The sequence below is a fragment of the Papio anubis genome, chromosome 1, assembly GCF_008728515.1.
Source record: "Papio anubis isolate 15944 chromosome 1, Panubis1.0, whole genome shotgun sequence".
Lineage (NCBI taxonomy): Eukaryota > Metazoa > Chordata > Mammalia > Primates > Cercopithecidae > Papio > Papio anubis.
The window spans coordinates 51,101,899-51,129,723 of record NC_044976.1 but is presented as its reverse complement, the minus strand read 5'-3'; positions in this window follow the sequence as shown (position 1 = coordinate 51,129,723).

Here is a 27,825-nt window from a genome sequence, read left to right as displayed (position 1 = left end):
GTGTTCTTTTCAGATTCCAGGTACCGCAGAGAGTATGTTCTTTGTGGTGGTTGTGCCTTTTAAGAACATTCGCGGCCGGGTGTGGTGGCTCACACCTGTAATCCCAGCACTTTGGGAGGCCGAGGCGGGCAGATCACAAGGTCACAGATTGAGACCATCCTGGCTAACATGGTGAAACCCCGTCTATACTAAAAATACAAAAAATTAGCCAGGCATGGTGGTGGGCGCCTGTAGTCCCAGCTACTCAGGAGGCTGAGGCAGGAGAATGGCGTGAATGTGGGAGGCAGAGCTTGCAGTGAGCCAAGATCGCGCCACTGCACTCCAGCCTGGGCGACAGAGCGAGACTCCGTCTCAAAAAAAAAAAAAAAAAATTTGCTTTTCCTGTTATCTCCCCAGCTTGTCACCAGGGGGCAAGCTTGTCATTTCCCTGCTGATAACAATACCATTCTGTCTGTCACCATCTACTGTTTTAGGCTTTTGTTTTGCAGCCGTCCTGAAAGGAGGGCTTGCTGTGTAAATGAAGGTTTGTGAGCACAGCAGCCAGCTTCTTAAGTTGATAGAGGACGAGGACTTCCCCAAGTGCACAGAGGAGATTTCAAAAGACATCAAGTTCACTTTTTTAAAATGTAAAGTAGGTTTTGGTGTGCTTAAAATAAGCTAGGTCAGACCAGGCGTGGTGGCTCATGCCTGTAATCCTAGCATTTTGGGAGGCCAAGGCAGGCAGATCACTTGAGGTCAGGAGTTCAAGATCAGCCTGGCCAACATGACGAAACCCCTTTCTCTACTAAAAATACAAAAATTAGCCAGGTGTGGCAGGCACCTGTAATCCCAGCTACCTGGGAGGTTGAGGCAAGAGAATTGCTTGAACCTGGGAGGCAGAGGTTGCAGTAAACAGATTGTGCCACTGCACTCCAGCCTGGGCAATACAGCAAGACTCTGTTTCAAAAACAAAAGCAAAACTAGGCTGGGTGCAGTGGCTCACGCTTGTAATCCCAGCACTTTAGGAGGCTGAGGCAGGTGGATCACGAGGTCAGGAGTTCGAGACCATCCTGGCCAACATAGTGAAACCCCATCTCTACTAAAAATACAAAAATTATCTGGGTGTGGTGGTGGGCCCCTGTTGTCCCAGCTACTCCGGAGGCTGAGGCAGGAGAATTGCTTGAACCCAGGAAGCAGAGGTTACAGTAAGCCAAGACCACGCCATTGTGCTCCAGCCAGGTAACAGAGTAAGACAAAACACACACACACACACACATACACACACACAACTGTAAGTCAAAAAACATGAATACACGTTCAACATCACTAATCAGGGAAATGCAAATCAAAACCACAATGAACTCTTAAAATTCCACAGTAAGCAAACAACCTGATTAAAAAACAGGCCAAAACCCTTAACATATCTCAGCAAAGAAGATAGACAGGTGGCAAACAAGCATACGAAAAGATGCTCCATATAACATGTCATCAGGAAAATGCAAGTTAGAACAGCAGACCACTATACAACTATTAGAATGGCCAAAATCCAAAACACTGACAGCATGAAATGCTGGGAAAGTTGGAGCAACCAGAATTCTTATTTCTTGCTGATGGGAACACAAGATGGCACAGCCACTTTGGAAGACAGTTAAGCAGTTTCTTACAAAAACTAAGCAAGCTCTTAACCATGTGATCCAGCAATCTTGATCTTTAGTACTTACCTGAAGGAATTCAAAACATGTCCACACAAAAACCAGCGCATGGATGTTTATAGCAGCTTTATTTATAATTGCCAAAATTCAAACCAAAATGTCTTTCAGTAGGTAAACGGGTAAATAAATTGTGGTGCATCTAGACATTATTCAGTGCTTAAATCAAGCTATGAAAAATTATGAGTTATCAAGCTCTAAAAAGTCACAGAGGAACTTTAAATGAATGCTACTAAATGAAGCCAGTCTGAAAAGGCTTCATATTAAATGATGCCAACTATATGACAATGGGATGTATTCTGGAAAAGGCAAAACTAGGGAGACAGTAAAAACCAGTGGGCGGGGGAGGGGAGGGAGGAATAATTGGAATGCAGAAGATTTTTAGGGGCAGTGAAGCTACTCTGTATGATACTATAATGATAGATACCTGTCATTGTCCAACCCCCTAAAATGTACAACACCAAGAGTGAACCCTAATGTAAACTGTGGACTTGGAGTGATAATGGTGTGTCGGTGTAGGTTCATCAATTACTGCAAATGTACCTCTGTGGTGGGAGATGTTGATAATGGCGGAGACTATGCATGTGTGGGGATGACTATATGGGAAATCTCTGTACCTTCTCAATTTTGCTGTAAACCTAAAATTGCTCTAAAATATAAAGTCTATTAAACAAAACCACAGTGATATTGCCTCATATTCCATTAGGATGGCTACTATTAAACACAAAAACAAAGTAGGTGTTGTCAAGGATGTAGAGAGATTAGAACCCCGTGCACTGGTGCAGCTGCCCCAAAATGAAAAACAGAATTGCCGTTTGATCCAGCCATTCCACTTCTGGGTACATATCTGTGTTAGGCCATTCTTACATTGCTATGAAGAAATACCTGAGGCTGGGTAATTTATAAAGAAAAGTTTAATTGGCTCTCAGTTCTGCTGGCTGTACAGGAAGCACGGTGCTGTGCATCCTGTTGGCTTCTGGTGAGGCCTCAGAAGCTTACAATCATGGTGGAAGGCACAGGGGGAGCCGGTGTATCACATGGTGAGAAGGCAAGAGCAGGAGCAAGAGAGCGAGCAAGGGGAGATACCACACACAGATCTCCTGAGAACAGCACCAAGGGGAGGGTCCTAAACCATTCATGAGAAATCCAAACCATGATCCAATCACCTCCCACTAACCCCACCTCCAACACTGGGGATTACATTTCAACATGAGATTTGTGGGGGACAAATATCCAAGCTATTTATATCCAAAAGAATTGAAAGCAGGGTCTCCAAGAGGTATCTATACCCATATTCTTAGCAGCACTATTCACAGTAGCCAAAGGGTAGGAGGAACTCCAATGCCCATCAGCAGATGAATGAATACACAAAAGGTGGGATGTATATGCAATGGAATATTATTCAGCCTGTAAAAGGAAGGAAATTCTGACACATGCCACACAACATGGCTGAACCTTGAGGACATCATGCTAAGAGAGTCACAAAAAGACATGCTGTGGATGAGGCATCTGAACTCAGGTATGAGTTGTATATAAACTCAGAAACAGAAAGTACAGGTGGTTGCCAGGGGCTGGGGTGAGGGGGAAATGAGTTTTTTGCTTTTGGTTTTTATTTTGAGACAGGCTTTTGCTCTGTTGCCTAGGCTGGAGCGCAGTGGCGCTATCATAGCTCACTGCAGCCTCTAACTCCTGGGCTCAGGTGATCCTCCCACCTCAGCTTCCTGAGTAGCTGGGACTATAGGTACACACCACCACACCCAGCTAGTTTTTGTACTTTTTATAGAGATGAGGTTTTGCCATATTTCCCAGGCTGGTCTTAAACTCCTGAGCTCAAGTGATCCTTCCACCTCAGCCTCCCAAAGTTCTGGGATTATAGGTGTGAGCCACTGTGCCTGGCCAAAATGAGTTGTTTACTAGGTAAAGAGTTTCAGATTTGTAAGATGAAAAAATAATGGAGATTGTTACACAGCAAATGTGAATATACTTAACACTACTGAACTATATGTTTAAAAATGGTTAACCCAGCCTGGCTTACATGGTGAAACCTTCTCTCCACTAAAGATACAAAAATTAGGTGGGCGTGGTGGCATGCGCCTGTAGTCCCAAAGACTTGGGAGGTTGAGGCACGAAAATTGAACCTGGGAGGTGGAGGTTGCAGTGAGCTGAGATCGCACCACTGCACTCCAGCCTGGGCAAAAAAGTGAGACTCCACCTCAAAAAAAAAAAAAAAAAAGAGGTTAAGATGGTAAATTTTATGTTTTACCACAATTAAAAAATATATATATATAGACTTTAAAAAAATGCAAGGTTTGAAGTTTTTTTATTGTAAAATTAGTATATTCTCATAAAATGCAATTTGAAACAGAAGAAACCATTGCCCCTCACTATTCTTTACCACCTATGGGCATTCTTTGGCACAATAGTGTTCTTGTTATTTAACCATTTTTCTTTTTTTTTTTTTTTTGAATTTTTTTTTTTTTGGTTTCTCTGTCTCCCCGGCTGGAGTGCAGTGGCGCGATCTCAGCTCACTGCAACCTCTACCTCCCAGGTTCAGGTGATTCCCCAGCCTCAGCCTCTTGAGTAGCTGGGACTACAGGCAAGTGCCACCACACCCAGCTATTTTTTGTATTTTTAGTAGAGTTGGGGTTTCACCATGTTGGCCAGGCTGGTCTCTAACTCCTGACCTCAGGTGATCCACCCAGCTCGGCCTCCCAAAGTGCTAGGATTACAGGCATGAGCCATTATGCCCTGCCAAGAATCATATCTTTTCAATTAACAGGTTTTGTAGTTTTTTTTTTTTTCTTTTTGAGACAGGGTCTCTCTCTGTCACCTAGGCTGGAGTGCAGGGGTGCAATCATAGCTCATTGCAGCCTCAACCTCCTGGGCTCAGGTGATCCTCCTACCTCAGTCTCCCAAGTAACTAGGGACTACATGTGCATGACACCATGCCCAGTTAGTTTTCATATTTTTTGTAGATACGGTGTCTCACTGTGTTGCCCAAGCTGGTCTCAAACTCCTGGGCTCAAGCGATCCTCCTGCCTCAGCCTCCCAATATGCTAGGATTATAGACATGAGCCACTGTGCCCGGCTGGGTTTTGGGTTTTATAATTTTGAAGAAGTAAGTTTGATTTTTGGGTGGCAGATGTACTGCATTTTTTTTTTTTTTTTTTTTGAGATGGAACTTCACTCTTGTTGGCCAGGCTAGAGTGCAATGGCATGATCTCAGCTCACTGCAACCTCCGCCTCCCGGGTTCAAGCGATTCTCCTGTCTCAGCCTCCTGAGTAGCTGGGATTACAGGCATGTGCCACCATGCCTGGCTAATTTTGTATTTTTAGTAGAGAGAGGGTTTCTCCATATTGCCCAGGCTGGTCGTGAACTCCCGACCTCAGGTGATCCGCCTGTCTCGGCCTCCCAAAGTGCTGGGATTACAGGCGTGAGCCACCATACCCAAACTGTTTTTTTTTTTTTTTATGGACCAGTTCCTACCTGGGACCTCTGGTACCTGCCTTCCTGAGTCGCATACTTAGTGGGGCAGGGAACAATAGAGTGAGCATTAACTGTGTCAAAATGTTATATTTCCCAAAAGTTATTAAAATGCAAAGAATAATTTACTGTTCAGAATGGTCCAAGGCCATTTCATACCCAGGCTGTTGTGGGAAGCAGTAGGTTGGTAACAGTCAGCATGGATAAGTTTCTCACTTTTATGAAACCTTTGAGGCAAGGTTCGAAAATGACTTTTCAGACTCTGGTCACAGCAAGCAGTATCATTACTGTGTCTTCTAGCCAGCAAGCATTGGATCATCATTAACAACTATTTCCTACATTTTTCCTCCACGCTAGGCTTGGGCTGGATACAGGACATTCAGAGCTGGCCTGATGGCCTAATGGGGAAGATGGTTCGTAATTGACTCTAGTGGTTTGTGTTCTCACTAAAATCTTTTTTTTTTTCTGAGACACAGTCTCACTCTGTCACCCAGGCTGGACTGAAATGGTATGATCTTGGCTCACTGCAACCTCTGCCTCCCGGGTTTGAGCAATTCTCCTGCCTCAGGCTCTTGAGTAGCTGGGATTACAGATGCCCGCCACCACGCCCAGCTAATTTTTGTATTTTTAGTAGAGATTGTTTTCACCATTTCACTATGTTGGCCAGGCTGGTCTTGAACTTCCAACCTCAGATTATCTGCCTGCCTTGGCCTCCCAAAGTGCTGGGATTACAGGCGTGAGCCACTGTGCCCGGCCAATGCTCTCACTAAAATCTGACAGTGTGTGCTCAGTACTGTGAGAAAGGAAAGGAAGAGTCCCAGAAAGGAAAGGAAGAGTCCCAGATAGGGAAGGGAAGACCTGAGGGTATAGAGATTGGTTTTTATCTTGTGGGTAATGCAGAGTCATGAAAGGGTTTGGATCAGGTTTGGAAATTAGAAAGATCATCCCCATTGTAGAAAATGAATCAGAGCGGGAAAGACTGGAAGCAGGAAGATCAATGAGGAGACGGCTGCAGAGGTCAAGGTGAGATATGGTGGGGCCTGAACTAAGGCCTATCAAGCAAGGAAGGGAGCACAGGTGAGAGGCCAGACAGCTGAATAAGCAAAATTTAGCCACGCGGGGGTAGGAGGAAGGTGGGGTTGAGCATGAGGTTGAAAAATATAAAGCAAAACAGGTTTAGCTTGGGCATCTAGGTGGACAGTGGAGCTATTCATATTGATTTGGAGCCTGTGGGGTGGGGATGGGGACAAGAACTCTGAGCTCTTGGGTGATTTTTTTAAATTTTAGAAATAAATAGCATTTTTATTTGTTTTATGAAGTTGCTTGAAAATTTTTATGAAGGGCAGCGTGGCAGAGGAAAAATGCCTAGGCCTCAGATCCTACAGATCTGGACAATTCTGGATTAGTCAAAGGCAGACTACGCATGTATGTTTAGGGCACCTAACAAAGAATGAGAAATATATAAATTTAAAAATAGTAATGTTACATTTCTTTTAAAGCATCAAGTAATCACTTTGTGGGGGGAATGGAAACTTTTTTGGGTTCTTTATATTCATCTTGCAGTTTAAATCTCTTTTATTGTGAATTCTATATTAGGTTTGGTGGGGGCGGGGTGTACCAGACTATTTTCAGTTCTTAGGTCTAAAGGTCTTAGCCTGGGTTCTGACATGAGTTTTGCTTTTTATTGACTGTGTGACCTTGGACAAGTTACTCTACCCTCTTTTTGGATTTTGTCACCTCTCGGGTAGGGATAACAATGTCTTCTAATAGGGTTGCTAGGAGGAATAAATGGTAACTCTTATCATAGAATGACAAATGCTGATTTAAAAAGACTTTTGTGGAATGAAATCTTACAATTAGATAATTGTCTTTTTTCTGAGTGGTATTGTTACCTTGTGAGGGAGTCTAGCTTTTCAAACAGCCTGCCTTTCCTGCCATTCTTTGAATTTCCAGGGAGCTGACGGTGAGGCTTTCTAGGGGTATTGATGGCACAAAACAGCTGCAGGGGGCAGGCCTGGGACAGGGGAGTGGGGGCTGCCACTACTTTTTCCCTTCTCCACTGCCTGAGCACAGAGGGAGTCACTGAGAAGACTTGCACCTGCTGGGGGCCCAGAGTGGAAACTATTCCCAGCTGGTGCCCCTCCCCAGGCTTGAGGAATGGTGATTATATTACAGTTTATAAATCAGGCCTCCCCACTGTCTAAAGGGGAAAGGCCAAAATTCTTTGCCCAATGTGTCTCCCCACTCCCATGAGATGATCCCTGCCTCCGTATTTAGCCCCCATCTTATTCTTAACTCAGGTATCTGCATCAGGGAACTGCTTGTGGTCTCTCCACCACCCGCCCCACCCCGAAAATATTCTTATCTCACTTCCTCCCTCTCTCTCTCTCTCTCACACACACACACACACAGAGAGAGAGAGAGAAAGAGAGAATTAAGTGGTGATGGATGTGTTCATTCGACTAATCAGTACACAATGTATATCAAATCATCAACACTGTATACCATGAATATATACACTTTTTATTTGTCCATTAAATATTTAAAAAGAAAAAGTAACAACAAAATACCCAGGGTGTTTCTTACAGCCAAGCTTTTGCTGATGCCTGGGTCCACCTAGACCTACGGAATGAAAATCTGGATTTTAAATAAGAAAACCAGAGGAAATTCTTACGCATACTAAAATGGGCAGCCCACACAAGTGGTATAAAGCGGCAGCTCCTTAGCTTGTCACTACAACCCCTCTGCAGTCTGCTTTCCATACTTTCAGCTCTTTACAACGCCTAATAGTCCTTTAAAACTTAGCCCACATGTCACCTCCTCCAGGAAGTCATCCTGGACCCTCAAGTTCCATGGTCTTCCGATAGTCCTTGTGCTTCTCTCAGTTCTTTCTTTCCTTTTTAAAAAAAAATTTTTTTTTTTTTTTTTGAGACAGAGTCTCACTCTGTTGCCTAGGGCTGGAGTGCAACAGCGGGATCTCAGCCCAGACTGCAACCTCTGGCTGGTTCGGGCTTTTATTCTTCCTGCCCTGGTGCCCCCTGGGTGGTGGGACTCCAGGTGTCGGGGCATCCTGCTCTAATTTTTTAGTTTTAGTAGAGACAGGGTTTTGCTGTGTTGGCTACGGGCCAGGCTGGTCTCACTGCTGGCCCCAAGTGATCCACTGCCTTCTGGCCTCCCAAAGTGCTGGGATTACAGGGCGTTAGCCACCTCTGCACCCGGCCTTTAATTTGATTTTTTTTTTTTTGAGATGGAGTCTCACTGGTCACCCAGGCTGGCATGCAGTGGCTGATTCAGCTCACTGCAAGCCCGCCTCCGGTTTGCGCCATTCTCCTGCCTCAGCCTCCCGAGTAGGCTGGGACTACAGGCTTACCACCACGCCAGCCTGTTTTTGCTTTTAGTAGAGACTGAGTTTCTCCATGCTGGCTGGCTGGGGCTGGTCTTGAACTCCCGGACCTCAAGATTCACCCGGGCCAGCCTCCCTAAAGTGTTGAGATTACAGGCGTGAGCCACTGCACCTAGCCTTAATTTGATTTCTTTTTTTTTTGAGACGGTCTCTTCTGCTGCCCAGGCTGGGAGTGCGTAGGGCTGATCTCAGCTCTCACTGCAAGCCCGCCTCCCGGCTTTCATATTCTCCCGCCTCAGTCTCCCGGTAGCTGGGACTACAGGCTCTCGCCACCGGGGCCTCTGCCAGTTTTTAAGCTTTTTTAGTAGAGACGGGGTTTCAACTGTGGGATGGTCTCGACCTCCTGACTCCGTGAATCCTCACTCGCCTCGCCTCCCACTTTTTACTTGATTTTTTAAAAACAGAGACAAATTCTCGCTATGTTGCCCAGGTTGGTCTCAAACTTCTAAACTCAAGCGATCCACCTGCCTCAGCCTCCTAAAGTGCTGGCACTACTACGCCCAACCTGTCTCCGTCCTTTTCACATGGTTTCGGACAGGCTGTTAAGTGCCTCCAGAGCATAGATTATGTCTCATTTCTATTCCCTGTGCCTAGTTAAGAATCTGGTACAGATGAGATACATAATAAATCTTTATTGAAAGGAAGAGAAACTCTCAGAGACAAATGCTATCTTCCAGTAGATCAACTGAGCATTGAAAAGGTAGCGTTTTGGAAAAGAATCTGGATTTAAATCATTTCTCTGCCACATGCAAATGTGTTATGTTTCCTCTATGAGGCTCATTTTCCTCATCTCTAGAGTAAGGATGATGTTTACTTTTCAGGGTTAGTGTAAGGGTTAAAGGGTTTAATGAGATAAAGTACAGTGCCTGTCTCGATGCCTGGCACATTCTAATTGTGTAATAACTCACTGGAGGGCTATCTTTTGGAAGCAGAACTAGGCTTGTTCTGTACAGCTCCAGAGAGCAGAGCTAGGCCCAATGGATGGAAGCTGCTAGGAGACAGAACTCAGTTCATCGACATCTGAGTAGAAGGAAGAATTTTCTACTTGGCAGAATGAGAAACTCTGGGAGGAGGTGAACTTCCTATCACAGGGATATGCAAGCAGAGAGTAGACGCTCACCTGTCAGGGCTGATGCAGAAGGGACTAACTCTATATGAGATTTGGGTGGAGTGAGTATGCAAAATCTGAAAGATGGGAGCCAGACAAGGCATTTCCATTCAGTGCCCTCCATAATTCATTATTCATATGGCCAACACTGAGGACTTCCTCTAGGCTGGGTGACCCTAGGTTGGGCGCTGGGGATGCAGGGCTGGATCTGATAGAGTCTTTTTCATTTAGGAGATTACAGTCTAAATTTTGATTATTTATTGAGCAACTACTTTGTACCAGATGCTCTAATCATCTCAGGGAACTTTCATTCTCACTGTTTTTCAAAGAAACTGAGGCTCAGCCAAAGTGGCTTACAGAAAGACTCGCAGACCAATGAGTATTGCAGCTGGGATTAGAACGTAGTCCTGCTTGTCTCCTAAATCCTTTTCATACGACTCAAGGCTGCCTCACATCCTGATGTTGGAAACACTTTGCAGTCTCAGGGAGATCCTCAAACAGCACCCAAGGGCCTTTTGGGTACCAAGTAAATGCTGATGAACAGGAACTAAAAGGCTATGGTCAGCTGCAGGAAGATGTGGACTCCCTGTAGCACGCTCTGTGCCCGAGTTCCCTCCAGCTGGGGCCATGCGGAGAGTCCAGGAGAACTTGCTGAGGTCAGACTTCACTGCTCACATGACCAGCCAAGCTGCCTGGGCCAGGGCTCCCTGAGGGAACTTGAAACCCGGCTGGGTTCCATCAGCTCCAAGAATAGTAGCTGACCCTACTCTCCCCCAGATGGCGGCGTCCGATCAGGTTCCAGGAGGCCCCAGTGGGCTCCAGACATCAGTGGCAGCAAGCTTTGACCTTGAAGCTGCTCTGGGGTGGTGTAATAACAGCAGCATTCATTAACTGCCCACTGTGTGCAGGGCGCCTCCTGAAGTGGGGGACATCCTGTAAGGGAGGTCTTAGAAGTGTGGAACCCATTTTACAGGTGAGGAAATTGGGGCTCAGAGATACTGAGAACTTGCCCAAAGTTACAGTGAATACGCGGCAGAGCTGGATTGCAGCCTGGGTTCCCTCTGCCAGTGACCCTGCTTCTGTGAGGAGAGAAGAGCACTCTCAAGACCTCAGAAGACTCCTGGGCAGAGGAGACAAATTCCATCAGCTTCTAAAGGAATGAAGGTAGGGTGCAGTGGCTCACATCTGCAATCCCAGTACTTTGCGAGCTGGGAGTCCGAGGCAAGAGGATCCCTTGAGCCCAGGAGTTCAAGACCGGCCTGAGCAACATAGTGAGACTTCATCTTTAAAAAAAAAAAAAAAAAAAACCTGAAATTAGCCAGGCTTGGTGGTGTGCACTTGTAGTCCCAGCTACTTGGGAGGCTGAGGCAGGAGGAGGATCATTAGAATCAAGGAGTTCAAGGCTGCAGTGAGCCAAGATTGTGCCAGCACACTCCAGCCTAGGTGACAAAGTGAGACCCTGTCTCTAATAAATAAATGAATTTAAAAACATGTTGCGGGCCAGGCACAGTGGCTCATGCCTGTAATCCCAGTACTTTGGGAGGCTGAGGTGGGTGGATCACCTGAGGTCAGGAGTTCAAGACCAGCCTGGCCAACATTGCAAAGTCTCGTGCCGTCTCTACTAAAAATACAAAAATTAGCCAGGCGTGGTGGTGGGTGCCTGTGATCCCAGCTACTCGGGAGGCTGAGGCAGGAGAATCGCTTGAACTTGGGAGGTGGAGGTTACAGTGAGTGGAGATCACGCCATTGCACTCCAGCCTGGGAGACAAGAGTGAAACTCTGTATCAAGATTTGAAAGCATCAAATCTTGTGTTTCTAAGAGACACACTAGAGTGTCCTCAGGAAGGCAATGGAAAGTCCCAACTCTTAGTCTCCTGTTTGTACCACTAATCCACCAAACTTAGAGGGCTGCCTCTGACAAAGGGGGCCTGAGAGATGGTAGGCAGCCTGAATCTTATAGCCAGTGAGGTTCAAGGCAGACTTAAAGTGAACTGATGGACTTGAGGGCACAAGTGAGTTGTAACTCTCTTGGTGCTAAATGCTTTCTGTGTTTTTCTGGTGTACTAGGAACTTCCCAGGCTCAGCCTCCACATGAGCACATGGTGGGATGGGATGGTGGTGGGATGAGGTGATGAAGAACTGAAGATACAGGATGCCGCTAGGGCTGATTCATGGATGTGAGTCCTGTGCATTTGTAAGGGCCCATGCCTGGTTTAAGCCTCTACTATCACTGTCTTGAAATTCTTAACAATGTTGAACAAGGGGCTGTGCATTTTCACTTTGCACTGGACCTTGCAAATTATGTAGTTTATTTATGTAGCTGTTGTGATCTGTGGTAGAAGGCAGCAGCCCCCGACCTGCAGTGCTCCTGGGACTTGTCAGAGACTTGTCAATCCATCAACCAATGGCTGAGTCACCAAGAGACAGGAAGGAAGCCAGACTAAGCCCCACCAGACAGGTTTGGCCTGTAACTGCAAATCCCTAAGAGACTGTAACAAGGCAAGGGAGAAGATAGGCTCTAAGGAGATTCTGGGGATAGAATTGGAACCCACGGAGGAAGGGCATGGTCTGAGGGGGATTTTAACTCAGTGTCAGAAAGATTTTCCTAACAGTCAAAATATAATCATAATACATAAAATATACCTCAAGAAAGCTGTTGAAAATGTAATCATCTTACTGGCAGCTGACATTGAGTGCTTACTGTGTGCAAGCAGCTGTGCTAAATGCTTCATTGAAAATATGGAAGATAGGCTGGGCATGGTGGCTCACACCTGTAATCCCAGCACTTTGGGAGGCCAAGGCGGGCAGATCACCTGAGGTCAGGAGTTTGAGACCAGCCTAACCAACGTGGTGAAACCCCTGTCTCTACTAAAAATACAAAAAATTAGCCGGGTGTGGAAGCATACGCCTGTAATCTCAGGTTCACGAGAGGCTGAGGCAGGAGGATTGCTTGAACCCAGGAGGCAGAGGTTGCAGTGAGCTGAGATGGCGCCACTGCACTCTAGCCTGGGCAACACAGGGAGACTCCATCTCAAAAAAAAAAAAAAAAAAAAGAGAGAGAAGAAAAAGAAAATATTGAGAGTGGTCACGGACATAGTCTCTGGAGCCATATTGCTCTACTGCTTATTAGCCATGTGAGCTGGGGCAAGTTACTTGGCCTCTCTGTGTCTTAGTTGCATCATCTGGAAAATGAGGATAAGAATAATACAGCTCTCTCACAGGATTAAATTATTGGGAAGAATAGCAAGGCACAGTGGCTCTGTAATCCCAGCACTTTGGGAGTTGTGCTAGGGGGGTGGATCGCTTGAGGCCAGAAGTTCAACACCAGCCTGGGCAACGTGGCAAAATCCCATCTCTACAAAAAATACGAAAACTGGCCAGGGATGGTGGTGCATGCCTATAGTCCCAGCTACTTGGGAGGCTGAGATGGGAGGATTGCTTGAGCCCAGGAGGTCGAGGCTGTAGTGAGCCAAGATCATGCCACTGCACTCCATTCTTGAGTGACAGAGTGAGAATCTATCTCAAAAAAAAATTATTGTGAGGATTAAATGAATTTACGTATGTAAACACCTAGAACAGTGTCTGACATAACTAAGTACCATATATGATTTAGTTATTATTTAATCCTCAGAACAATCCTATGATGGAGGTATTATTATTATTTTACATTATTCCCATTTAACAGACAGGTAAACTGAGCCTTAGAAGAGGTAAGTGACTTGTTGATCACAGAGCTATTGGGTGGTGGAGCAGGAGATTCTGCTGTGGGAGTTAGGTCAGACTTCATGATCGTCATGCCCAGTGCTTACACTAGAGCAGGCATCTGGTGAGTTTTTGTTAAGTTAATCAATTAATTATTGTTTCTTTCAGCTCTGAGATTCTAAACCTGTAAGAAATGTGTGTTCTGGCTGGAGGAGGATGCAGGGACCTAGACATCTTAGGATTTCTTACCAATTGTTGGCTGCAGCATAATCAAATATCAAGTATGTTCCACTCTAGGCCTTCTGAATTAATTTCCTGTTTGCTCCCTCTCCATCCCTGCAGGCATTGCCCAAGTTCTGGACTCTGAACTCAGCAGCACTATATCCTAACTCACGTCTCTCACATCTGCACAGCACTTCGCAGTGTACAAAGTGCTTTCAAATTCAATGGTTTGTTGGTTGGTCTGTGTGGTAGACTTTGTGACACACAGTTCAATACTCATGCCAGGCCTCCAGACAGATCCCAACCAGTGAGGACTTCCTGCCTTAAGAGGCCAGAGCAGACTGCATGGGAACAGGGTGTGCAGTCTGGACATGTGGTGTTGCTCTCTGGGTGGAGTTTAGGAATTTTCTAAGCCAAAGCATGGAGTGAAAGGGGCCAGGCCCTCACCAGGGAATGTTCACTGCCACTTCTGAGAAGTGGTTGAAGGCAGGCAGTCCTTCAGCTCCTTTATAAGTTTAAAAAAGACTGTTTCTGTGCCAGGCACAGTGGCTCACAACGTAATCCCAGCACTCTGGGAGGCCAAGGCAGGCTAATCACCTGAGGCCTGAGCTCTGAGACCAGTCTGACTAACACGGAGAAACCCTGGCTCTACTAAAATGCCACAAAATTCAGCCGGGTGGTGGTGCATGCCTGTAATCCCAGCCTCGGGTGGCTGAGGCAGGAGTATCACTTGAATCCTGGAGGTAGAGGTTATGGTGTGAGCCAAGACACTGTGCCATTGCACTCCAGCCTGGGCAACAAGAGCTAAACTTTGTCTCTACAAAAATTCCTAGGAGTGGTGAGGGTGGCTTTTTCTCACCCCTGTGGATCCCAGCATTTTGGGAGGCTGAGGGGTAGGGATGACTTGATTTGTGGGGAGTTCGAGACCAGCCTGGGCAACATAGCAAAATGCTGTCTCTACAAAAAATACAAAAATTAGCCAGGTGTGGTGGTGCGTGCCTGTAGTCCCAGCTCCTTGGAAGGCTGAGGTGAGAGGATCACCTGAGCCCAAGAGGTCGAGGCTGCACTGAGCCATCTGCACTCCAGTCTGAGCAAGGACAGAGTGAGACCCCATCTCAAATATATATCTTCTGCATGCATTTGCAACTTAAAAGGGCTGGTGCACTAAACCTCATCCCTGCCACAGAATGCATTTTTCCCAAATTGCCATCAAGGATTACATGCAATATTTTGTAGAAAATACAGTAGAGTGTCACCATATCTACGTTAAATACAGTAAGAGCAAACACTTACAGAGAGCTTACCCTGGATCAGGAACTGTTTTGAGTGCTTTATAAACTCTTTTGGCCGGGTATGGTGGCTCACGCCTGTAATTTCAGCACTTTGGGAGGCCAAGGCAGGTGGACCATCTGAGATCAGGAGTTCGAGACCAGCCTGGCCAACATGGTGAAACCCTGTCTCTACTAAAAATACAAATATTAGCCGGGCATGGTAGTGGGAGCCTGTGGTCCCAGCTATTCGAGAGGCTGAGGCAGGAGAATCGCTTGAACCCAGGAGGCAGAGGTTGCAGTGAGCCAAGATCGCGCCACTGCACTCTAGCCTGGGTGACAGAGCGCAACTCCGTTTCAAAAACAAAACAAAACAAAACACAACACAAAAACCTAGGTCTTTTAATTGTTACAACTCTATGAGATAGGTACTATTTCTATTTAATTTACACAAACTCAATTATACTTGCTGTGGAAAAACTAAAAATGGAAAGAGGAAGAGTAATACTATATTAAATATTATTTTACTCACATACCATATGCCCCAAGTGTGTCATGAAAGAGTAAATCTGCCATTCCCCTCGTTGGTCTCAGTTCCCAGGTGCCTCATAAATCTTCAGTGTGTGTGCATGTCACCATACTAAGTATGGGTCTAGTGTGTAAGCCCCCAAGCAAGTCAGTCTCTTTATCAGTTACCCACCAAAGAAACAGCAATCTTCCATTGCTAGAGGAAAACTTGGCTATGCTATTGGGAGATGGTTCTACACTTTAGGAGTGATAAAAAAGGTTTCCAAGGATAATTCTGATTATACCTTTTTTTTTTTTGAGATGAAGTTTCACTCTTGTTGCCCAGGCTGGAGTGCAATGGCACGATCTCGGCTCACCGCAATCTTTGCCTACCAGGTTCAAGGGGTTCTCGTGCCTCAGCCTCCTGAGTAGCTGGGACTACAGGCATGTGCCACCATGCCCGGGTAATTTTGTATTTTTAGTAGAGATGGGGTTTCTCCATGTTGGTCAAGCTGGTCTTGAACTCCTGGCCTCAGGTGATTTGCCCACCTCGGCCTCCCAAAGTGCTGGGATTACAGGCGTGAGCCACCACACCCGGCCCCTAGATAAGTTTTGACTGAACTGTAACTCATAGATAAGGTGACCAACCTTCTTGATTTGCCTGTCACTATAGAGTTTCCTGGGATTGAGACTTTCAGGGTTAAAACCAAGAAAGTCCCAGGCAAACCAGGACAAGTTGGTCACTCTACCCACAAAATACATCTCTGTATCTATTGTGAGGGCTCTGTTGACGCCATGGTCTATTATATCATTCTTTATGAGGCTCTCAGGAGAAATTCTTGTCTGGTCTACATACCAAGAATAGTTGTATATCCTCTAAGGAGTAAGTGGTTTGTTTTTATCCTGTGAACACTGTGAACTGTGTGAGTGAACAGGTTTCCCTTTTTGCCTTGGCTGCTGGAAGTCATAGAACCAAGTATGTATGACACAAATTTAGCTGCGTAGGTCACTATGTTCTGTACTTTTTGTATCATTCCAGGCTCCAATTTTTCCCTACCTTTTTTTTTTCTTCAATTTTACCTTGCCCTCTCTTAAATTTAACGATCTTATTTTATTTTATTTATTTTATTATTTTATTTTATTTTTGAGACGAAATCTTGCTCTGTCACCCAGGCTGGAGTGCAGTGGCACGATCTCAGCTCACTGCAAGCTCCACCTCCCAGGTTCAAGTGATTCTCCCACCTCAGCCTCCGGAGTAGCTGGGATTACAGGCGCGCACCACCAAACCCGCCTACAATTTTTTTTTTTTTTTGAGACAGAGTCTCGCTTTGTAGCCCAGGCTGGAGTGCAGTGGCATGATCTCGGCTCACTGCAAGCTCCGCCTCCCAGGTTCACGCCATTCTCCTGTCTCAGCCTCCCGAGTAGCTGGGACTACAGGTGCCCGCCACCACGCCCGGCTAATTTTTTGTATTTTTAGTAGAGATGGGGTTTCACCCTGTTAGCCAGGATGGTCTCGATCTCCTGACCTTGTGATCCGCCTGCCTCGGCCTCCCGAAGTGCTGGGATTACAGGTGTGAGCCACTGCGCCCGGCCCTTTTTTTGCGGGGAGGATTTTTAGCAGAGATGGGGTTTCCCCATGTTGGCCAGGCTGGTTTCGAACTCCTGACCTTGAGTGATCCACCCACCTCGGCCTCCAAAAGTGCTGGGAGTATAGGCGTGAGCCACCACACCCAGCCGATCTTATTTTATTTTAAATGTCTTTCTGGATCAAGGCAGGGTAAAATTAAACAGTAGAGTCTATGGACTCTGCCATGAGTCACTGAATATATAGAATGATATGTAAAATTTATGTGTATAAACATATTTTTCTAGGGAGAAGGAGCCATAAATTTTAATAGTTTCTCAGAGAAGTCTGCATTCCCCCCAAATATTAAGAGCCTATGGTATAGGTGAGCCAAGAAACAAATAAATGCTTTTAGTTAGAAGCTTGAAAGTTTCACTTGTAGTGCTGATATTTTAAAATGTTGCAATGATGGCATGGAGGAATGTTGGTGGGATGGAACGTTGGAATGGCAGAGAGAGGAATGTTGGTGGGGTGGAATGCTCCCCAGAATGGAATGGCAACATGACAGAACGTGGTCTACTGGAACACTAGTGTGTCAGAATATGAGGATATTCTAGAATGTTGATGTAACTGGGCCTACACAAATGTAGCTGTGTAGGTCACTATGTTCTGCACTGTTTGTATCATTCTAGCCTTCGCTTTGTCCCTACCTTGCTTTTTTTTTTTTTTTTTTCCCAATAGAACACCACCTTCCATATGTTCTAGCATCCTCTTGCTTTTTTTTTTTTTTTTTCCTTTTTCTTTGAGACAGAGTCTCGCTCTGTCACCCAGGCTTGGATGCAGTCACGTGATCACGGCTCACTGCAACCTTCACCTCCCAGGTTCAAGTGATTCTCGTGTCTCAGCCTCTCAAGTAGCTAGGTTTACAGGCATGTGCCACCAACCCCAACTACCTTTTGTATTTTTAATAGAGATGGGGCTTCACCGTGTTGGCCAGACTATTCTCGAACTTCTGGCCTCACATGATCTGCCCGCCTTGGCCTCCCAAAGTGCTGGGATTACAGGTGTGAGCCACCACGCCCGGTAGTATCCTCTTGCCTGTAGCTCAGTTGTATCTCAGGGTTGGGCTGCTATCTGATTCAGCCTCTGAATCTCCAACATTCCCTAGCTTAGTGGCTCAGTGCCCTGTAAGGGTCCAGTAAAGATCCAATTGGTGGTTCACACCTGTAATCCCAGCACTTTGGGAGGCCAAGGTGGGAGGATTGCTTGAGCTCAGGAGTTCAAGACCAACCTGGGCAATAAGAGAGGCCCCATCTCAAAAACAAACAAACAAACAAAAGATCCAGTTGGCTGCTGGTACATGGGCTTGTGTCACTTTTATTTCATACTGAGCCACTTCTTCCTTTCTGACTGTGCCCACCCTCCTTCGAGATCTGTCTCAACTGCCCTGCAGGCTCAGGACTCGGGTAGACTACCTTGTCCATTCCTGTGTCTTCACAGAGGGCATGCCAACCCTGTGGCTTAGTCAGGGTAGCCTGACTAAGCTCCTGGCCAGAGGCCTGTCTGCAGCTGAGGCTCTTAGGGCTGGAGTTGAGCTTCTGGAGCTGTTAGGCTGAAGGAGATTCAGGATCCCAGAGGTTAGTCAGGAGCAGGGGAGGCCAGATCATAGTTGGGGGAAAGGTGAGGCTTCATTACCAGAAGAACCTGATCCAAAGGCTAAATTCAAGAGCTGGGGTAGGGCAGAGACTGGAGTTCAGAGTAGGAACAGATGGGGAGGAGTTGGGGTAAGGGCTGGTCTCCTAGACGTTCACTGCTCCTTTGCTCCACACACTCATTCGTGTGGCTGACATTTGCTGAGGCCTCCTCTGTGGCAGATCTGTCTGTGCCCTGGAATTAAAGTCCATAATGGGGAAATGGACACATAGAAAATGACAACCCAGTATGATCGGGGCTATGACACAGAGAAGCTGTGGGAGACCAGAGGAGATCCCAACTCAGCTTGGGAGTCAAAAACAATTTCCTAGAGGAATACTGTCTGAGCTGACATTGGAAGGAGTCAGGGAGGGTTGGGGGGCATTTTCAGATGGGAAGGCTGCCTCAAAAGCCAAAGTGCATGGAAATTTTCCAGTACCTACCTGTGGGCCTCAGATCAAGGCACTAATCATAGACTGTTCAGTTCTTTGGGCTACACATGTTTGGTCTATCCAGGTCTAATTACCTTCAGACTTCCCCCAGCTATTCCAATAACCCACAAATTGAAGTCTGTTGCAATCAGTTGCAACCAGGAGAGGATAACTGCCTCTTAAAATGTGGAGACATTTCCTGATTTTGAGAGAACAGAATTTTCTGGACGTGCAAAGCCTGCTACCTCCCAGCCACTCCGCTGCCATGGCCTTTCTTCTGGGCCCACACATTAGCTAGGTACTCACCCCAACAGCTTGGTGGGCCATTTACTCCCGGGGTGACCATCTCAGTTACTTCAACTTTAAAATGAGCTCCATAATGGTGTGGGGAATGCTTACTAAACTGGGTGGCAAGAGAACTGTATTCAAACCATGGAGGCTTCACCGATGGCACTGTGTGAGGTTGGGCAGGGCATTTCTCTCTAGAACTCAGCTTTCCTATCAGTGGAAAAGCAGAAAGGATGCAAAGGGGCTAGGATCTCCCTGCCTTGATGGTCCATGTCTATGTCAAATGCTGGATGTCCTGTTTTTGGCCTGCTTCTTTGAAATAGAGGCTATGTGAAAGAATGGATTCTGGAGACAGAAGATTTAGATATGATTCTGGCTCTGACTTGCTTTGTAAGTCTGGGACAGCCATGAAACCCCCTCTGAGCCCCAGTTTTCTCATTTGGTAAACTGAGGTAATACCTACCTCACAGCGTTCTATGAGGCTCCAGTGAGCTAAAAGCAACATAATGATGACGATGACAATGATGATGATGGTGGTGGTGATGATGGTGATGATCTGTCTCCACGACAGTCAATCTCCTGGAATGAATTACAATTGTGGTTGTTGCCAGGAAGTTAGGAACCAGCTGCAGGGTCATAGAGAATGTGAACAAATGTTTGAAAGACTTCCCCATGGCGGAGCAAACATTCCCAGCAAGAGCTATTACTGAGGGGAAAAGAGGAATGAACTCGTGCCAACTAACTACGCCCATTTACTTCTTTCATTCCTGCAAGGCAGGTGTTCATGCACCTATACTAGCTGGGTGACCAGTACATAAACCTTTCAGAGCCTCAGTCTCTTCACCTGTAAAACGTAATATTACCAGACTCAAGATTGGTGAAGGCTATAGTGGACATTGATTGCTCTGGGCCACCCAGCATCCAAACACTCCCTATTTGGAGGAATTCCAAGCTATGTGGGAGCTAAAGGAGGCAGCAACTCCTCTTGACCCTTGTGGGCTTGTGACTGGCCAACCCGACGCCCTATATGGGCTCTGAGTCTGGTGGCAGTTAGCAGAGGGGCAAGAACAGTCAGAGATTACTTCAGGTGGCTGCAATGCGGCTAGAGCCTAGCAGTGCAGTGGTGACCAGCAAGTATCTGTGTGGCTAGAGGCAGAGTCTGTCCTAAATACATAGTTACCATGGCAGGACTTTGGTTGTGCCCAGCTGCCCTTGATTCTCGTCTAGCTTTGTGGTCTCCCTGTCATTTCAGTGAGACATCCAATAGCCTTCCAGTAAAGTCTCTTTTTGCTTAATTTTGCCAGAGGTGGTTTCTGTTGTTTACAACTGAGAATCCTGACTGGTACAGAGTAAACCCCATAACATGCCAGACACAATGCCCAGCATATAATAAGCACTCAAAAAACTATAGACACACACACACACACACGTGTGCGCGCGTGTGCACAAAAACAAAAGTTCAGAGAAGTAAAATGATCTGCCTAAGGTCACACAGCAGGTGGTGCTATGGGGCTGGACATGGACATCTTGGTGGTACACTGCATTTAATTAATTAATTAATTAGAGACAGAATCTTACTCTGTTGCCCAGGCTGGAGTGCAGTGGCGTGATCTTGGCTCACTGCAACCTCCGCCTCCTGGGTTCAAGTGATTCTCCTGCCTCAGCCTCCCAGTAGCTGGGACTACAGGCGCCCACCACCACACCCAGCTTATTTTTGTATTTTTAGAGGAGGCAGGGTTTCATCATGTTGTCCAGGCTGGTCTTGAACTCCTGACCTCAAGTGATCCCCCCGCCTCAGTCGTCCAAAGTGTTGGGATTACAGGCGTGAGCCACCGCTCCCAGCTGGTACACTGCATTTAAATCCCTTCACTTCACTTCACAACACATTGTAGAACACTATTATTAACACATTTGTTCGTTAAGTCTCCAAACAACCTGGTGAGTCCAGACGGGCTGGGATATTCTCTTGAGAAAGAGGAAGGCACTAGCTTAAGGTAACCCTGTAAATAGTGGCAGCCTAGAATCATGGTCTCAAGTCCACAGCCCAGGGCCGGTGCTCTGGTCGTATTCACACATTTGAGCTCACACATGCACATGGTGCTACATTTTATGAAGCAGCTCCGTCTGAATACATGGCTACCTGGTGCATTAGCAACCTGGGGTGAGTCAGCAGCTGCCTGTGAGGCCATCAGGGAGGGAACACCATGTACCAGAACTCGCAGAAAGGAGTGCTTCTGCAGCTACCATGTGATCTGGGGTACAGGAAAGTCGGGGGGATGGTGCTTGAGAAGCAGGATGGGAGGGAGGAGGGGACGGGTAGAGCTATCCTAACTTAGGGCCTCCTCTGGTGCCCCTAATGGGCCCACACTTATCTAGGGAGGTTTTGGTTCCTGCAGTGTTGGCAAAGTGGCTTAATTTGACTTAATGGAAGAAAAATGTGTAATGAATATGGATAATGCATACAATGAGGCCCCAAGGAAGGCTGGCTGGAAGAAGGGTGATGAGCTGATGATAAGTCTGAATGATAATCAGGCTGTAGCTCCAAGGGTGAGCCCAGGTAGAAGACATCGGGGACAACTGCTCCTCCCTAGGGGACTGGGATCCTCCTGCTGACCTCCGTCCCCATCCTGCCCTGGCCTTCAGAGCTTGACCTCCCACTTGGATAGAGTCAGAGAATGTCAGAGTCACAGGATTCTGGCTTCACAGGATTAGAATCAGGCTCAGGATTCCAGAATCACAGACCTTTAGCATCACATATGTTAACAATAGAAAATTTCAGAATTGAACAATCTGACAATGGAGTCCCTTGGGAAGAAATTTAGGCGATCTTTCCCCAACTTTCATTTAATAACAATAAATAACATCTGTTAAGCACATCACAACTTCCAAAGTCTTTCGTATCTGTACAGACATCACATAGGGGTGGGTGGTATTATACCTTCAGCTTAAGTATTGTGCAGAAGATCAAAATGGGCTGGCTGGCGGATTGCTTGAGCCTGGGAGTTCGAGACCAGCCTGGGCAACTTGGCAAAACCTCATCTCTACTAAAAATACAAATATTAGCTAGGCATGCGGGTGTGCGTCTGTAGTCCCAGCTACTCGGGAGGCTGAGGCAGGAGGATCACTTATGCCGGGGAGGTCGAGACTACAGTGAGCCGTGATTGCACCACAGAACTCCAGACTGGGCACAGAGCAAGATCCTGTCTTAGAATAAAAATAGCCCAGGTGTGGTGGCTCACACCTGTAATCCCAGCATTTTGGGAGGCTGAGGCGGGCGGATCACGAGGTCAGGAGATCGAGACCATCCTGGTTAACATGGTGAAACACCGTCTCTACTAAAAATACAAAAAATTAGCCGGGCATGGTGGCGGGCGCCTGTAGTCCCAGCTACTCGAGAGGCTGAGGCAGGAGAATGGCGTGAGCCCGGGAGGCGGAGCTTGCAGTGAGCCAAGATCATGCCACTGCACTCCACCCTGGGAGACACAGCGAGACTCTGTCTCAAAAAAAAAAAAAGAGTAAAAAGAATAAAAATTAAAATAAAAAAATAAATAAAATGGGCTGGTCTTGCAGGACAAATGCTATTTTTCATATGCCAAGGTTTTCATACCCTTGTCTTTTGCAGTTATGTAAACACTTCTATTTGGTGTATGTTCAAATTCCGTGTTGCGTAAATTCTGCATGGTCACGTATAGTTTTTCAGAATGCATTTTGGCATATTGCAATGCTCAAAAATATGACTATCATTGTTGCATCAGCATAATCCGGGCTGGTACATTCTGCGATAGCTTTTTGGCAGGTTTTACCATCCAGCACTATTTTCAGTTCACAAAGGACTTAAACAACATATCCAAGAATAGATTTAAAGTCACTAATGTAAAGACTGAACTTCAAGTTACTTCAAGGGTTAGTCAGCACATGTTCTGATTTTCTTTTTTTCTTTCTTTCTTTTTTTTTTTAGACGGAGTTTTGCTCTTCTTGTCCAGGCTGGAGTGCAATGGCGCAGCTCAGCTCACTGCAATCTCCGCCTCCCAGGTTCAAGCTAGTCTCCTGCCTCAGCTTCCCAAGTAGCTGGGATCACAGGCATGCGCCACCACGCCCGGCTAATTTTTGTTTATTTAGTAGAGACGGGGTTTCACCATGTTGGCCAGGCTGGTCCCGAAATCATGACCTCGGTGATCCACCCATCTCGGCCTCCCAAAGTGTTGGGATTACAGGCGTGAGCCACCGCGCCCAGCCACATGTTCTGATTTTCTCAGAATAAAAAGTTAAACTACCAAAGATACGGAAAGAAGAAAAAAAGGAAACATAAGCTTTGGCGGATAGGAGAGAATAATGAACGCCACACAGAGGGGTGGTTGCGGGGAGGGCGGAGGTGGTGCTTGGAGGGAACCTGTGCTTGGGATTCTGCCAGTAAAGGGCTGCGAGGGGCCTGGGGCAAATCCCTCACACCTCTGGGTCTCAGTTTTTCCCTATTTCAAATGGGGATAATAATTCCCACCTTGGGGAAAGTTCGGGAGTTGATCAGCCCGGGAGGACATCTGCAGCCACAGGACAAAGAGCTAAGAGAGATGGCGAAGGGGGAGGGGTGTGGAACCGCAGGGAGCTGCGAGGGGCTTACGGCTTCCATGGTAACGCACCGCAGCCAGGAGAGAAGGCGGGGTCTGAGAGCCCGGAGCTGGAGGTTTAAAAGATGAAGGTTTCACAATGAAGCTCCCTCCTTCCCGGAGAAAAGCCTCCTTGGAGATAAGGCTGGCTGCATGACAGCAGCCCTCTGGACTGGACAAGCAGTGATTCTGCCCTGTGCTTGAATAAACAAACCATAACACTTTCCACACTGTATATAACTGTCTATTTAAGGTAGCAGTCTTCCTCCAGTAGCCTGAGAATTCCCTGAGGGCAGGAATTATGACTAATTCATTTCTTTGTTCCTAGAGCCCAGGACAAGACCTGGCACACAAAAGATAGTGTGTTGGTTAGGGGACTATGGCTGAAGGTGGGGCTAGAGAGATCTACTCGTCCAGAGCCCTCGGAGCCCTAAGGGGTACTCTCTCTAAAATATAAATTCGGCGGGGCACTGTGGCTCACACCTGTAATCCCAGCGCTTTGGGAGGCCAAAGTGACAGATTACCAGAGGTCAAGAGTTCAAGACCAACCTGGCCAACATGGTAAAACCTCGTCTTTATTAAAAAAAAAAAAAAAGCCAGGCATGTTGGCAGGTGCCTGTAATCCCAGCTACTCACGAGGCTGAGGCAGGAGAATCACTTGAACCTGGGAGGTGGAGGTTGCAGTGAGCTGAGATTGAGACGTTGCACTCCAGCCTGGGCAACAAAGCGAGACTCTGTCTCAAAATAAAATAAAATAAAATAAAATGTCGATATGATAGAATGCGTCCTCTAACTGGATGAGATCCTTCAAGTATTGACATGGTCCATCAAGGTCAAGTTCAACCCCCACTTCCTCCGTGAAGGCTTCCAGACTGTTTCTTTTCTCCCTCCTTAGAATCTTTGCAACTCTAATGGTCCTTACCCCGTATCTTGGCATTTGTTTGGGATCTCTCTCTGACTGTTCTCTAGGTGTTTCATGGGTCAAACCTAAATAAGGTCTGAAGGGCGGGTTGCAGGATTTTTTTTGAGACAGAGTCTTGCTCTATCACTCAGGCTGGAGTGCAGTGGCACAATCTCAGATTACTGCAACCTCCTCCTGCTGGGTTCAAGCGATTCTCCTGCCTCAGCCTCCCGGGTAGCTGGGATTACAGGCACCCGCCACCATGCCTGGCTAATTTTTGTATTTTTAGTAGAGATGGGGTTTCACCATGTTGGTCAGGCTGGTCTGGAACTCCTGACCTCAGGTTATCCACCCTCCTCGGCCTCCCAAAGTGCTGGGATTATAGCCATGAGCCACCATGCCTGGCCGTATTCTATTCTAAGGGCTTGTCACAGTGGTGGGCCCACAGCGTGTCTTCAGTCAACTCTCTCGGAGTGGGTCATCTGCTCTGGGTGGCCTTGATCCTGTGAGGGATGGAGAAGGTATGCAAGGAGCCCTTCACACCCCTGTGAGTGTTCCACACACGAGACTTCCCAGGTGGGACCCAGGGTTCTGGGACTAAGCAAGGCATGGAGCTCTCCTGGGCTGTGGCCTGCAGCCTGGCTTTGGCTGCCTTGTGCTCTGGCCCCTGAGCCAACAGGCACAGACCAGGAGGAGCAGTGTCACAAGTCAGGCAGTAGAATGGCCTCCCCCTGACCGGAGGACAGATGTCTAGGGCCTGAGTCATTTCTTGTGGACACATGAGCCATCACTGTCCTTTAGACTTCTGAAGGATCTGCAACCTAAAGGCCCCCAAAGGCAGAGATCCTGAATGGCAAATTTCACTTCAGTGTTACAGAGAACAGGGAGCAAGTGCTCAGAAAAGGTGTTGTTGAGTTCCTTTCCATGCTTGAAACCCTTTCCTGTGGCTCCCTTTTGCCCTCGGGATAAAGACCAAGCCCCTTAATATGGTAAAGGCTTCAGGACTTGGCTTATCTACCCTTCCAGCTTCATCTCTCACCATTCCCACCTTGAATCTAGTGTCTACCCAGACTGAACTACTTATTGTTACCTGAAAGAACCATATGGTCTCTCTTGGCCGTGGGTCTTTGGGTATGCTGTTCCTTATCTTGTACCAGAGACCTCCTTTGACCTGTCAGTGAGTCCTTTTTAACCAGTAATTGCTTACACCAGGAGGCCTTCCCAAAGTCTTTGGCTGGATTAGGGATCTTCTGTAAATGCCTGTAGCCATGAGCTTCTTGAAGATAGGGATCAGGACCTCATTTAGCCAAGATTCTGGCAGAAAATCATTGTCAATCAATATTGAATGGACAAACAAATGTGAACGTCTGAGGAAAAACACCTAGCAGGAGAGCTGTAAAGGGGAGTGGAATGTTCTAACGTTTCTGAGTTCCAAGATTCAACATTCTCTGATTCTGGGCTGAAGATTCACACTCAGGCTCTCCTTCATCCGGAGCCCACTCTCCAGCTAGCTCCTCCGCCCTGTGCCCTCTGAGTGTTTGTTCTCAGGCAGGCACACACACATGTTCTGAACATAACCGGGAAAGCAATTTACAAGAAATAATTGCCGGTCGATGTGTGCTTGGGAGCAGCGGTGAGCTCAGACTATTTCTGTCTGCACATCAGCCCACCCAGCTTCCTCCCACTGCGGCTGCCCTGGGGGAGGGGCTCCTATCACACAGGGTGGGCAGTTTGTTTCTAATGCAGGACCCAGACTAGCCAACCCCAGTGACAGCCAGTTCTGAGCCTTGATTGAATTCAAAGGAGCTGTTGGGGGGCAGGGAGGAGCTTTATGAGGCCTAGGATGTGTAGGTCAGCAAAAGCAGCACGCACATTCCCTTTCTCCACCTGTTGGGGAAATTCTACCAGGTCTTCAGGGCCTTGCTCAGTGTGCGGTCTCTCCAGACCTCTCCCGCTCTGAGTCCTCAAAGCTTGTCTTTGTTCTTACAGAGCCTGTTGTGCTCAAAGGGTGGTCTCAGACCAGCATCATCAGCATCACCTGGAACTTGTTAGAAATGCAAATTTTGGGGACTTACTCCTGACCTACTGAGTCAGACACTGGGGTGGGAGGCCAGCATTCTGTGTTTTAACAAGCCCTCCACCTAGCTGATTCTGATGCAGCCTCGGATTTGAGAACCACTGCCTTAGGCTGCGGATGACCACTTGAGTGTTTGGAATGCAAACAGCATCTCCCCCTTCTGACTGCGAGCAGCCTAAAGGCGAGGGTATTATCAGATTCTTCCCTGAAACCTCCCAGTCTCCCTTGTAAGGCCCAGCACAGAAAGTGTTCAGAGAAACATTGGATTTTTCTGATGAGGACACCAAGGATACCAAGGACAGAGAAGGGATTCATCCTGTGAACGGTTGCACAGAGCGTCAGGGACTAAACCTCTCAATATCACCCAGCCCCACCCCACTACATATATACAAGTACCCTAAGCTAGCTTGCTTGCTTGCTTGCTTGCTTTCTCTCTCTCTCTCTCTCTCTCTCTTTCATGGAGTCTCACTCTGTCACTCAGGCTGGAGTGCAGTGGTGTGATCTCGGCTCACTGCAAGCTCCATCTCCCGGGTTCACACCATTCTCCTGACTCAGCCTCCTGAGTAGCTGGGACTACAGACGCCCGCCACCAGGCCCGGCTAATTTATTTATTTATTTTTTATTATTTATTTATTTATTTTAGTAGAGATGGGGTTTCACCGTGTTAGCCAGGATGGTCTCAATCTCCTGACCTCATGATCCATCCGCCTCAGCCTCCCAAAGTGCTGGAATTACAGGCGTGAGCCACTGCGCTCGGCCAGCTCTTTCTATAACAAGTACCTTGCAGTTCCTGAGCCACACTGGCTCTCTCTCACTGTTGTGAACAAGCTGTATTCTGACCATAATGTTTTCTGTTCCTGTCTCACCTGGAAACTTTGAGTCATCT